This window comes from Epinephelus fuscoguttatus, linkage group LG13 (genome assembly GCF_011397635.1).
Source record: "Epinephelus fuscoguttatus linkage group LG13, E.fuscoguttatus.final_Chr_v1".
Lineage (NCBI taxonomy): Eukaryota > Metazoa > Chordata > Actinopteri > Perciformes > Serranidae > Epinephelus > Epinephelus fuscoguttatus.
Genome location: NC_064764.1, coordinates 16,559,327 through 16,572,241, shown reverse-complemented (window position 1 = coordinate 16,572,241; position 12,915 = coordinate 16,559,327).

The following is a 12,915-nucleotide window of genomic DNA, read 5'->3' as shown; positions in this document are numbered from 1 at the left end:
ACATAAAGACGTGCAGTACATGGAGTGCACACTTATATGTATGTGATGTAATCGGCTTCATTAAATCTTCTCTCTGCACTGGAAAAAAAAGAGAGGAAAAAAGGAACTAAATAGAATAAAAATCATACAGGATGGATGTAGGCGGTAGCTAGGCAACAAGCACCAAGGCAGGGCAGTTTACTTGTGTGTTAGTCGACAAGCTTTACGAGTTTCCATCTATCTCCTCATTTGCTGAATGAGGGTTGCGCCCTATGGGTGTACACAAATGAAAGCTGCTAGTGGTGGAAAACCTTACACTGCATGTCATGCCTGGTTACTGTCGGTGGGAGCTGCATGAAAGAGAAAAAAAAGCATTACTGTTAAAATGTAACAATTGCTTTTGGTTAAGTCGGTTTCAGGGGCGTAAATATAGACAGTGCAGGCAGTGTGGTTGCACTGGGGCCCATGGGGTGGAGGGGCACGACTGCCACCTGGAAATACGCCCGTGTTCAAAGAAGAACTCACATTAAAACAAAAATGGTGCTATTTTCCATACATGCCCTAAATAAAGCGAACCCATCTCCATCATGGTTTTCTGGTTTTGTAAAACAGTGTCAATCTATGACAAAATATAAACTTATTCTACATAAACTATTTAAAAAAGTATAATTTACCAATAAAAAACTATCAAGTTAAACTAATAATTTCCTATTTTCTTTTGTAGATTTGTCTTATACAGATATGTTATGGTGATTGCTGTGTAATATGTATGTTAATGTGTCCAATATCAAGTATCTGCAAGTGGATGTAACGTAAAAGTGGCAGTAAGACACACTGTTGCTAAAATATATATACACCTAAAACTCTGTGTGTGTGTGTGTGTGTGTGTGTGTGTGTGTGTGTGTGCGTGCTTCATAACTTGTAACTAGGGCGTAATAGGGCCCCTCATAATAGCGTGCACTGGGGCCCATTGTCACTACCTTGCGCTACTGAGTCGGTTTATTTATAAAGTATATCACATTTACAAAAACAACAGGTGTTGAGCCAAAGTGCTTTCCAGTGGAGCCAGATATCTGCCTCACTACAGGTATACATTACTAAAGAAATAGGTGCATAAAAGGCAATAATGTTGACTGTGATAACCACTGACAAACTGGAAAAATACCCAATCAAATGTAATTGAAACATTTTAGCTATGATCTTTATTTTACTTGGAACAAGCAAATTTGCCTGCCAGTGCAGGAAGTGATCTTCACCTGATAAGATTTCTTAAATTAAATCAGGGCGTCCAGCTACCAGAAGTTTGGATTAAATCTCTTGCTCTCTTGCTTAAAGATGAACCCAAATTGCGACACACCAGGAGCAATTTGGGGCTCATTATCTTGCCCAAGGATACTTTGACATGTGGCCTGGAGGAGCCGCGGATCAAATGACCAATCTTTCCATTAGTAGACATCCCGCTCTACCTCCTGAGCCACAGCTACCCTATCACTGGTGCAAACCGTTCTCACGCCAAAGTCCTCCTCCTTGCATAGGCAGTGACTTGCACCATCAGACACTTATGAAAAAAGCTATCCTTTAACGTCAGCATGACACGTGGCCAGTTGCTGTTGTAGTTTAACGGCACTCAAAATGGCAAAAGTCTGACTGGGGTGGGCAGGAGGGGTTTTGGATGGGTCCAACAAACACTGACTTTCACCCAGGAGAGCGGTGTTTGTGTCCCATAAGATTGTAAAGCCAAATCCTGTTATTTTTTCCCAAACCCAAGCATGTGCTTTTGTTGCCTAAACCCAACCACATTCGTTAGTTGCTGAAGGAAAAAAATGTCAATTTGCGGTGCTGTACCAACGTAGTGCCTTTCTTTTGAAAGACAGTAAATTTCCTGTGAAAACAGAAGTGTGTTTTGAAAGAAGACAATGCAAGTATCAGGCAGAACTAGCCATGACAGTGTCCACCAGTTTGTTCCAGAATGAAATATCCAACAAGTTATTCAATGCATACGACCACATAAGTTACATTTTACGCTCTGAATACAACCCACAGGAGTGTTTCCTAAATTAGCACTCCTTCCTATGGACGATGGAATAGCTTGTATATAGCCATTAACAGTCGCAGCTGTAAACACACAAATAATGAAGTGCAACAGTCTCAGTTGCACCAAAACTAAGTAGTTAGGTTTAGACAACAAATCTCTTTGGTTAGGGTTAGAAAAAATATCATGGTTTAGCTTAAAATAAGTACCAACTTCACATTATGTTACGTTAGTTACTTTTCACATGGGACACAACACTTCTCCTAGATCAAAGTCCTGTGTTTGTTTGACCCATCCACCTCCCCTCCCTCCCACACTGAGATTTTGGCGCTCTCTCCTCATGGGAACAATTTAAAAAAGATGCTGGTCCTCAGGAAAAAGATGCTATATGGACACAGGCCAAACAAGGTTAAATTCGGGCTCATCTTGACTAACATATGGTCAGTTTCATGGAATTAAATGAACCATGTGCATTTAGCTTTAAAACTGTATTTCAGTGTCTGCTTCCCTCATGTGTGTATGTGCTTTTGCCTCACCTGACCACACGGAGGCTACAGAACAAGCACCGTAGAGAATCACCCAGCAAGGGAAAAAAAAAAAAGACGGAGACCCTGAATCTTTAACCTCTGTTTCATGTTTTGTTCATGGCCACAGCTGCAAATTGAGCAGGGACATCATCTCCCTGACGTCCTCCTGTCGACAAGCTTGGCTGTGTACAGTTCATTACGCAGAGAAATTACAGTTGGTGTTAGAGGGAAAAATCATTACATGGGATCAGGGTATTTGTTGTTGGCAGGCTGAAGCTAAATGCATTACAGATGATGACAGGCTCCCGGCGGTCTGACTGATAAGCTGGTTAACTTCATGTTGGATTATTTATTTATCTGGATCCACTCAGGCTTGTAACTTACTGACAGCTGTTCACATACAATAAAATTCTATGTAATATGGACAGGTACAAGCATTAAAGTCAAGGTGTAGACAAAGGCTTAACAAGCTCTCAGGCGGGCTCATCCCTCCCTGGCTGAAAACATCTCATACCATACAGTCTGATGCAGTTGTAAAAAGTTGTTTACTCGTTCCATTCTGCTGAGCTACAAAGCAATGAGTGAATGTGTGAAAGACAGCGCTGGAGTGCCGGGCGTGTTACTATGCTTTCACACAACTTTTTTAAAATGCAAGACATCAATTTTTAAGGGTTATTTTGAACATTTTTGCTTTTTGAGGACATAGTCTACACTGCAGGCAGAGAGGGCAAAAGCAACTGAGTCACCGATTCATCCTTTTTCACAGCCTCCAAATTGTGTGTAACGCAATTACTGTGATATAACAGAATTATGAACACAACATTAACGTATCATCTCCCTTTTAAGATGATATGGACTAATTGAAGTTACTTATTTACACATCCAGCAGATATGGAGCAGCATTGTAATTTATTTAGAGTCACTTTTCTGACCACCTGGCAATTGTAAGTCTGATTTGGTCTCCACCAAGTCCTGAGGAAAATATCTGGCTCTCTGGGTGCTAAATGCTCTACAGTGTTCACCAGCTAATCTCTTCAGTAATCAGTCTTGCTGCAGCCAGAAAAAACAGACCTGTGAGAGTGAAACAAAACAGTGAAGTTGTGGGACAGACAGCTAAACAATGGGCTTAAACCCACTGTGAAGCTCTGTAAAGCCGAGGAGAGCTGCAGGTTTAGGTGATAATTCTCGGTATGTTCATTACAAAGAGTAACCCCACACACATTGTCACACTGTTTTCACATTGTCATTTGTTACATTGATATTCAAAAAAAATACATTAATAGCTACTTTAATGCTGCACTTATCAATATTTCTTAGTATCCATCAGAGAATTATCATGTATAATGTATAAGAACTGGATAGCAGACTCACTCCCATTCACCTGAATGAAAATTACTAACCAAATCTATAAGTCAAAACATTTTTCGACCTCCTTTGCTCCTTTTGACATCATGCAAAATGCAGCTTTTCTTGTTTCTTTTGACAATATAGAGATTTGATGGATTAGAAGACCACAAAACAAAGGTTACTACATTGTAACTCTAGTTCTATTAGCACAGGCAGAGCCCTCTACTGGACGCTATGGCTAACACTCTAGTCCAGTCACGAGCAAGCATTCGCCCACTGAGATTTACATAAACATAGCAGCCAATCAGGACATGCCTACCTGAATACATGCGGACCCCACAGTGTATGAGGCAGTACATGACTCTGTCTGCCATCCCACGCCTCCTTCAGCAAGCAGTGTGGGAGTGACAGGGCCCCTGGGAAGGGGGCTTTGCATGTGCTAATAGAACTAGGGTTACAATACTGTAACTTTTGTTCTAACTCACACTCAGTTCATACAGTGGGTGGAGCCCAGGCCCCCAGACAAGCTGTTCAGCCTTGCAGCCAGTATTTCCCAGTGGCCACTTGCGGTATTGCAGTGAGAAATTCCCCTGAAGCCCAGAAAGCATTTTTCCATATAGGTTACCATTGTAAAAGAAATGAGTGTAAAACTGTTGACAGAACACCTCAAACTGCAAACAAGGTCATTTATAAATCGTTCTATTCTGAATTTTTGAGCCACGGTGGTTTTATAATTGTAAAACTTTCCTGGAGCAGAAAAAGCCATTTAAAAATCTGTGATGTCATCACAATGTAAAGTCTATCAGATGAGCAGGAACTCGCAGACTGTGCCAGCGTAGGAAACACTGCTGTGCATATGCAGTGGACCGCATACCATGGAAGTAAACCCAGCAGCTAGAATACAATTGCAATGATAAGGCTGGGACATGATCGGTATTGGTAAGGTTTTAAAAGGACTCCATCTGTGAAATGGTCAGTGGGCAAAGCGACGATCGCTGAAGAGAAAGAGGTTAGCGGACAGCATCATGTACTGCCTTATATACTGTGGGGTCTGCATGTATTTGGGTAGGCACGTCCGGACTGGCCCACTACGTTTATGCAAATCTCATTGGGCAACTGTGTGCTTGTGATTGGAGGAGAGAATTACCCACAGAGTCCAGTAGAGGTAGTAAGACAGAACAGAAAGGTGTGCAGTTCATGGTGTTGTGTCAACAGTTTTACAGATATCTTTTTAATAATGGTGGTCTATCAGAAAAACACTGCAGGGGATTTATTTCCTTGCAATACTGTGAGTGCTCACTGGGAAAAATTAGCGTCAAGGCTGAGAGGTGGTGACATCCAGCTCTTTTAATGTATCCATGCGGTACTCTCAGCTCTACGGAGTGTATTGCGTTATTGAGCCAGAAGTTTTGCGTTTTTGGCTGCAGTTCAGTCTCTCCAGTCTCATCAACCCCAATACACCAACAGGCAGCGCTTTTTAGCCAAGATGTTCTAAAAAGTCAATTTACGCTACCTGTGCAGCGCCAGACGGCAGACAGACAGAGTCAGCACCTGGCTGGTGAATATAAAGAGCCAGATATTTCCCTCTGGAATTGATGTAGAGCAAAACAAAGCTAAAAGGAGAATAAATATTGGACTTGCAGTTCAATCGGCAGGTTGCCAGAAACATGACTCCAAAGATGAGTGCCAGTGTTGCTCTGTGTCTGCTGAGTGTATAAATAAGCAACTACCTAGTGCTTCTTCAAAGCCAGGGGATCACCTAGGTTCTCCATTTCCATTTTGGAAGGTGATATCATGTCAGTATTGTGTTTACGCTATATCTCTTTCTGATGCCCCAAATTGTCAGAAACATAAAAAAGATTAATACTGCTTTAACTTTGGCTTTTGTGCCTTTTATGTTTTACTTCTGAAAAGGTTTAGTTTTCATCTAAAGTTTGAGACAGTTCTTTTTAACCTATAGACCTACAGAACTCTCAAATCCCTCTAAATCCACAATGATTCTTGAATTCAAAAGTTAATCCTCGCTGAGTAATAAACCCAGCCAGTTCCTTAAAAGTAGAACTTTTGAGATTCAAGCTTTTTAACTGACAGCGTCAATAAAAGAACCGGCTAAGGATTTAGAAAGAAAAATGGTTCACTCTGGCCACATGGCATTAATTGATCCAGTGTGGCTATAGGCCATCTATGCCCCCTGCTGTCTTTGACGGTGCCATGAGGGCAGATTAAACATGAAAGGATGACACTGACAGCACTGGGTCTGCCACTGGTATATTGATAAGCACCAGACAAGGCAGTGTGGTAGGACAGCTCTTGGTTTAATATGCAGGCCAGGTCTTGTCTCTAGTGACAGGAAGACAGAGAGCATGCGAAAGCATTACATTTCAGTGTGCCTGTGGCCTTTCTCTCCTAAATTCAAAGAGCTGCTATGATAAAAGCAACATGGCAAGTAAATTAAAAGGAGCGATAATTACACAAATATCAGTAGAAAATGGGCATCACAATAAAATTTGAAAACAATGAGTCTTCTCTATTTGTCAGGCTCTTTCTGCGTTGTAAAGACCAGAGCTCAGAGGCTCACATCAAACGGTTGTGGTGATGAAAAGAGCAGGTCTCAGAGGGCTGATAGAGAAAGGAAGGGACGAGATGCACAGATCAGAGAGAAGGACCAAATGAAGGCTAATTTGTCCTGATGATCCCGACTGTAACTAAAAAGCTTCAAAGAGTAGCAGCACAAACTCAAGATCATTGGTCAGATTATGTGATCGCGCACAGATCATCTCAACGCCCCACAGAGGAGCCTGTACAGTGGAATGCATATTATTCCCGATCAATTTACCTTTGAAACTGATTTCATATTAGTCACAAGCTTACATATTTCAATTCTGCTGCTTTCTGTTGTCGTCTTGAAGGCCACCTCCGCAAAACTGTATTTGAAAGCTGAAAGCTGAGTGATCGGTATGCACTCAAGCTGCTGACAGCAAACAGTTTTGATATTTATGAGGACCCTTCAGAATTTTAATATAATGAATATGTGGCTGTGTAAATGGAAAGATTAATCCCACGATTAGTATGCTTTCATTATGTATTTACCCTCATGCCAGCCTTTACCTCCACATAACACACCTGCAAGTTTTCTTATTGCCAGTCTTCTTCAAGGCAATTTCAGTGGAGGTAAACAAGTGATTTAGAGTATGTTGCTGTTAAAAGTTGCACACTAAAAATATCAAGTCTTGACATGCTGGATGACACTCATGTAACAACTGCAATGTTACTGCAGTAGCAGTTACAGATTTGCTCAGGCAGGCTCTACCTTGTGATTCTCCAACAGCATTTGACTCTGCAGTTACTGTTTGTGCTGTGAAGAACACATACAAAGAATTTAAAGTCATCTAAGGGAGCTATTGGACTTTTCATCAATAGTGCAATCATGTATATTCAGAGGATTAATGCTGCACTGACTGTCATGGACATGATTTATCCTTGCTGCATCTCAAAAGGACATGTCCACATCTACTTTAGTCCTCCTCTAAGAAAGATGACAGTATGGGGATGAGCAATACGCTTTATGGCTTGCTAAAAAATACTAATGGTTGTAAAAATTGTAGAAGAGTTAATTAACTTTTATGTCACAACAACCGACAGCAAACACAAGGGCTTTCCTCCTACACACACATTTGTGCAGTGCATGCCAGAACTGTAAATACACAAATATGAAGGCAATGGAAGGAGAAAATAGTGAAAAGACGCAGTGGAAGAAGTTGGGTATTTAATGTTGGGAAAATTAAGATTTATAAGCCTTTTTCATCTACAGTAATTATTTTTCACACCAAATAGTGCAAAGGAAGTTTATTGACATTTAAGTCTGTTTTCAAGATTGTGATTTTGCTGCTGTAGCTGTCATGTAATTTTATTCAGGGTCCAGTGCACTTTAAACCAACAGCATTTTTTTCAGCATGGCAAGTCTCCATAAAAATTGATTTTTTTTGCCAGTGCCCTCATAAAATACATGTTTTCTTAACTGCCACCTCTATGCTCCCAGCTCTACTTAGTATTTTCACATGAAGAAATGACCACATGTGGTACGAAAGGTGTCGCTGGTAGTGATTAATCCACAGTGAATGGTTACCCAGCCCTGCAGTTCCATTCAACTCTCCTGAGATGTTTGGCACTGATTCAGGTTTTTGGTTGCAATCCACTTTAATCTGTGTTTCCAGACAAAGCAGACACCAAGGCTATCAAGTGTCCAGTTTGTAGGATTTGGGGGCATCCATTGGCAGAAATGGAATATAATATTAAAGTTTTGATTAGTTTATAATCACCTGGAAATTAGAAGAGCTGTGTTTTTGTTACCTTAGAATGAGCTATTTATTTCAGCATATGGAGCAGGTCCTCTTCCACGGAGTCTGCCATGTTGTTCTACAGTAGCCTTGAATGGACAAACAAAACACCAATCTGGAAATCCATCGGTAAAAAAAAAAAAAAAAAAAAAAAAAAAAATTCTTCCTTTACCTCTGGAGGCACAGCCCGGAGTTTTTCGACTAACCGGAAGTGCAGGGGCCTCACGCCCTTCACTTCCGGCGGTGCCCCCAGGGAATCGCCGTGTTGTTTACAAATACTTCGGGTAGAAAACCAGCAGAGTTTAGCTATATATATCACATTTTTCACATCACTATATCACCATGTATAGAATAATCTGATGTTTGTTAAGTCTATAAACACAATGACTGAACAAACGTTACTATTTCTGTGTGCACGTAATTAGTATGGTTATCGTAGATTAGCTGGGCTAACCGTTAGCTGTTAACGTTAGCCGTTAGCTGTTAACGTTAGCCGTTAGCGTTGTCTATAACCATAGACTATAAAAATAAGGTAATAACTCAATAAACGGTCAGTGAATAAAATATTTTTTCCAGCGAATATCTTAGTTACAACATGATTGAGCTAGCAAAGCAGTTTTGTGTTGCTGTGTGTGGTATTTATTGAGTTATGGGAAATCACGATGTCTAGAAAGCATCAGTGGCTGCAGCTGACAGGGACAGTTAGCAAAGCTAACATCAGGACGTCATCTGTTAAAAGCCTCCCGTTACCGGATACGACATGAAACTACTCCAGTTAGCTCAATCATGTTGTAACTCAGACATCTGCTGGAAAAAAAAAATTTTTCACGTTGATGAGACGACATTACTGGAGCAGTCGCTATGGACGCGCTATGGATGCGGAGCTTGCTGTTTCTGTAGGTACATATTTCCTGGGGACACCTGCACGTCTCGGCTGCGCCCCCTCCATTGTGATTGGCTAAAGTGCAGCATCGTTCAAACTCAAAGCTCCGCCCCCCCCCCCTCTCTAGTCATCTTTCACACAGGGCTGCCGACAGATTCTACAATGTAAATTGCAGAATCTGTCTTGAAAGATTAACAAAACACTGACTCTAGATGGGACCATTCACGTTTTTGCATTGGCCACTGTAGTTCTCCTAACATGGGAAAATTTTCAGTTCTGCAAACTCACCACTAGATGCCACTAAATCCTACTCACTAGTACTTTCAATGAAGGCTGGCCTTTGACCTCATGGTTGCTATGATGTATGATACATGTGCAATGTAACTGGAGCTGCAATGTGACAGAATTTTTTGACTACACTCAGATGGCGGTCGAAATACAATAGAAAGTTTTTAAATAGAAAGCATTTGTTAAAGCTATAGTGCGTAACTTCTGTCGCCTCCCAGCGGATAATGTGTTATTACAACTAATAAGCCGGCGGCACTTCCATGTACACAGAGTAACACTCGCCACACACTGTACACAGAGTAACACTTGCCTTTGTGGTAGGATCCACTTCTGAACCGTGTCTCGGCCGCTTCTCCGCCATGCTGCTTTCTCTTTCTACCTGCGCTCTACCTCTTGCTATGATACTCTCCGCTCTTCCTCCCCCTCCCTTCTTGTTGTGAGGAAGCATTTCCTGTGCGCCAGTGCGGGAATGTCGCCGGTCGACACGCATACTAAAAATGATACATATTGAAAAATACTGCGAGATGTTAGAGGAGCCGATCGGCTTAATCAGCATTGTGTCATCTCCTCTAGTAGTGGCTTGAGTGTAACGGACATTTACGGACATGTAGAAGTTACGCACTATAGCTTTAATGGTCTTTTTTACTAAGCACCTTTTTAATAACTGAAGAATTGTTATTCTCACCCATGCAATTTTTTGAATACCCTAAAACTTCAATTAAATGCCTGATCCCAAATAGCCAGATGTGGCTACAAATTTTGACATATAAAGCCCTGTCTCAGTTAGACGCCTGGTCTGGTTGCCAAGCAGCTAATTTTTTTAATAGAAGTTCTTCCATCCATCCATCCATCCATTTCCTAACTGCTTATCCTGTTGAGGGTTGCGGGGGTGCTGGAGCCTATCCCAGGTGACATTGGGCGAGAGGCAATTTTTCATTTTTTTCATAAAAAATTATCCAAGGTGTGAGTATTGTTTTAACAGGATAAAGTGGTGCTGTGTTGGTATGCTGGGTGCCATAATCCTCAAGTGGCATCACTGTCTGTCTCAGATGTATTGTCTTTCGGAGCTAGATCAAATGAATGATTCATAATTAATATATCATCTCAAGCTTACTTTTTATACAAGTAATATCTATACAGGTGTAAAGTAACAATTTATCATAACATCTTTGCTGAGCAACAGTTTTGTGTCAAAGGAATTAAAGACCTGTCCCAAACATAGCTCTGTTGATCTCAGTGATTTAAGCAAATAATAACCTTGGCTAAGGCTCAAGGCCACCTGTGGATGCTTCAGTTAAACAAATAAATCATCCCCATGTCCTATGATAGTGTGCCAGCTACTGAGCTGTTAATCAAGTGCAGACCAGACTCTACTGCGCAAGTGTTGTACCCCAGTGATATGACTCAATATGACACCATGACCTCGTCTCTTTTTAGACAAAATTTACCATTAGCTGGTTATCATAGTAGAGGTTTTAGCAGGTCAAGAGCCAGATATTCCCCTGGAGGAGAGCAACACACAGCTAAACGGAGTGTGAATACTGGATTGGCCTGAGACATGACTCCAAATCAGTGTTGCCCCATGTCTGCTGGATGTGTTTGCTGACACATTAGCCACATTAACTTTACTACGTAATAATATATCAGTTTACAGCTTGGCTGTGGTTAGGTTGTGGTCATATTAAACAGGTGGCATGCTTTATGTCACATGCTGTAGACACAATCCCAACATCCGGCCATACCTTGACCTCCTCCTTGAAAGGTCTTGCAGTAAAAGGTCACTTGTCAGGAAAACATGATCAAACAATACTGCGTCGTTTCAAACCTTTCTACAAAGACCACTGCTGTAGATTTCTTTTCAAGGGCAGTGTAATTCTTTCAGCTTGTCCAACATTATGAGTAGCAGTCACCTACCTACACACATGACAGTGGCTCCCTGTCATATTTTGTATGGCATGTATACAAAAACCATCAGCTGATTGGCCTGAATTACAGCTCGTGTTCTGCCATCACACCTCTGTGCAGGCTCTTCCCTGATGTCTCATTGCATTTGCCAAATTGACTAATAAAATGCTCCACCGGGGTGAAATAAGACTATGCCAAAAGTTACTGAGTCACCATGGCAACAACAGATAGCACAGCAGCAGATCACTTGTCAATCAAAACATCTCATGGAGAGAGGCTTGTCGATCTAAAGGAAAGCTATGTGAGCATCTGTGTGCCAAAAAAAGTGAGTGATTTAATAAATCAGTGAAATTACATTAATTTTAAGAGACACCTGGATGTAACACAAGGGGATATTTATTCAGTGCAGTACAATCCAACACAATGCAGCCAAGACCCAAGCCAGAATCTTAAGGCTGTATTCACATCCACAGTGGTCTGAGCTGCACTTTCCGCTGGCTTGGGTGCAGAGTCTGTGCCAAGACCTCAGCTCAACACATAAGATCATGATTTGATTTATTACAAAAGGGATTTAAATTCATACTAGAGAAAAATCACACATTTACTTCTAAAAAATGCTTCATCACACCATGTGTAGGAAGCATAATGCTCCTAGAGTGTCGTCCTTAGCTTTAACAGCAAGGTTCCAGATCAATAGGAAAACTGTTATTATCTCCACTGGCAACACTTAACCACATAATTAGATTTTTTCCAATATTCTATTTTGAACTCACTTCCCGAGTCTGCCTGACATCATGTTCATGTTCGCCATTTGAGGCTGTTAACATTAACACAACAGGTTTCAGTCCACATAGAGGCTGCATTTCAGGTTGCTAGAAGCAGTTGTCCATATGCAAATATAAGAGTTCTTATTTCTGTGAGTGGACTAACAACAACCACTTTCATGGCATTTTTTGTTACCAATTTCCTGGCTCCAGCTGTGAACAGCTGTCAGTGAGCACAATACCAGATCTTGCTGATAAATCTTGCAGGGATGAGCAGTTATTCAGAGCTGTGGAGCAAAGTTGTTGTCAGATATTTTGCCGTAAACATTTGTGTATTCACCATATTACCTATGACCATGTATAAGGATAGTTATTACCATATTTGATATTTGTGAGATAAGCAGGCTCTGTATGGTACCAGTAAATGATTGAAAAAAAAAGAAGTTAGCTATAGGAGAGGGCAACAAGAGAACTGTGTGATTCACCACAAACACCACATAAAATGGTCTAACTTAACAGTTTTGCAGGATCATTTAAAGGGACATCTTTCTTTTTTTATGCACTGATAAGGATCTGTCCAATCCAACATCCCAATTCATCTAATACTGCCGCTTTGTCAATGGACCTAAACATCAAAATATGACGCGGTACGTAGCCTCCTGCATTGTTTTTGGATGTTTACAGACAGCGTTAGAAAATTGGCGCTTGTTACGTACATTGTGTTTTTTCAAAATACATTTTCTTTTTCACAGGAAATGTACAGTTTCTGCTAATTACATGCATACAGTCTCTTTCAAAATAAATCTACTATGTAGGTAAAACATTTCATTTTTACATTTATTTCCATTAGTTT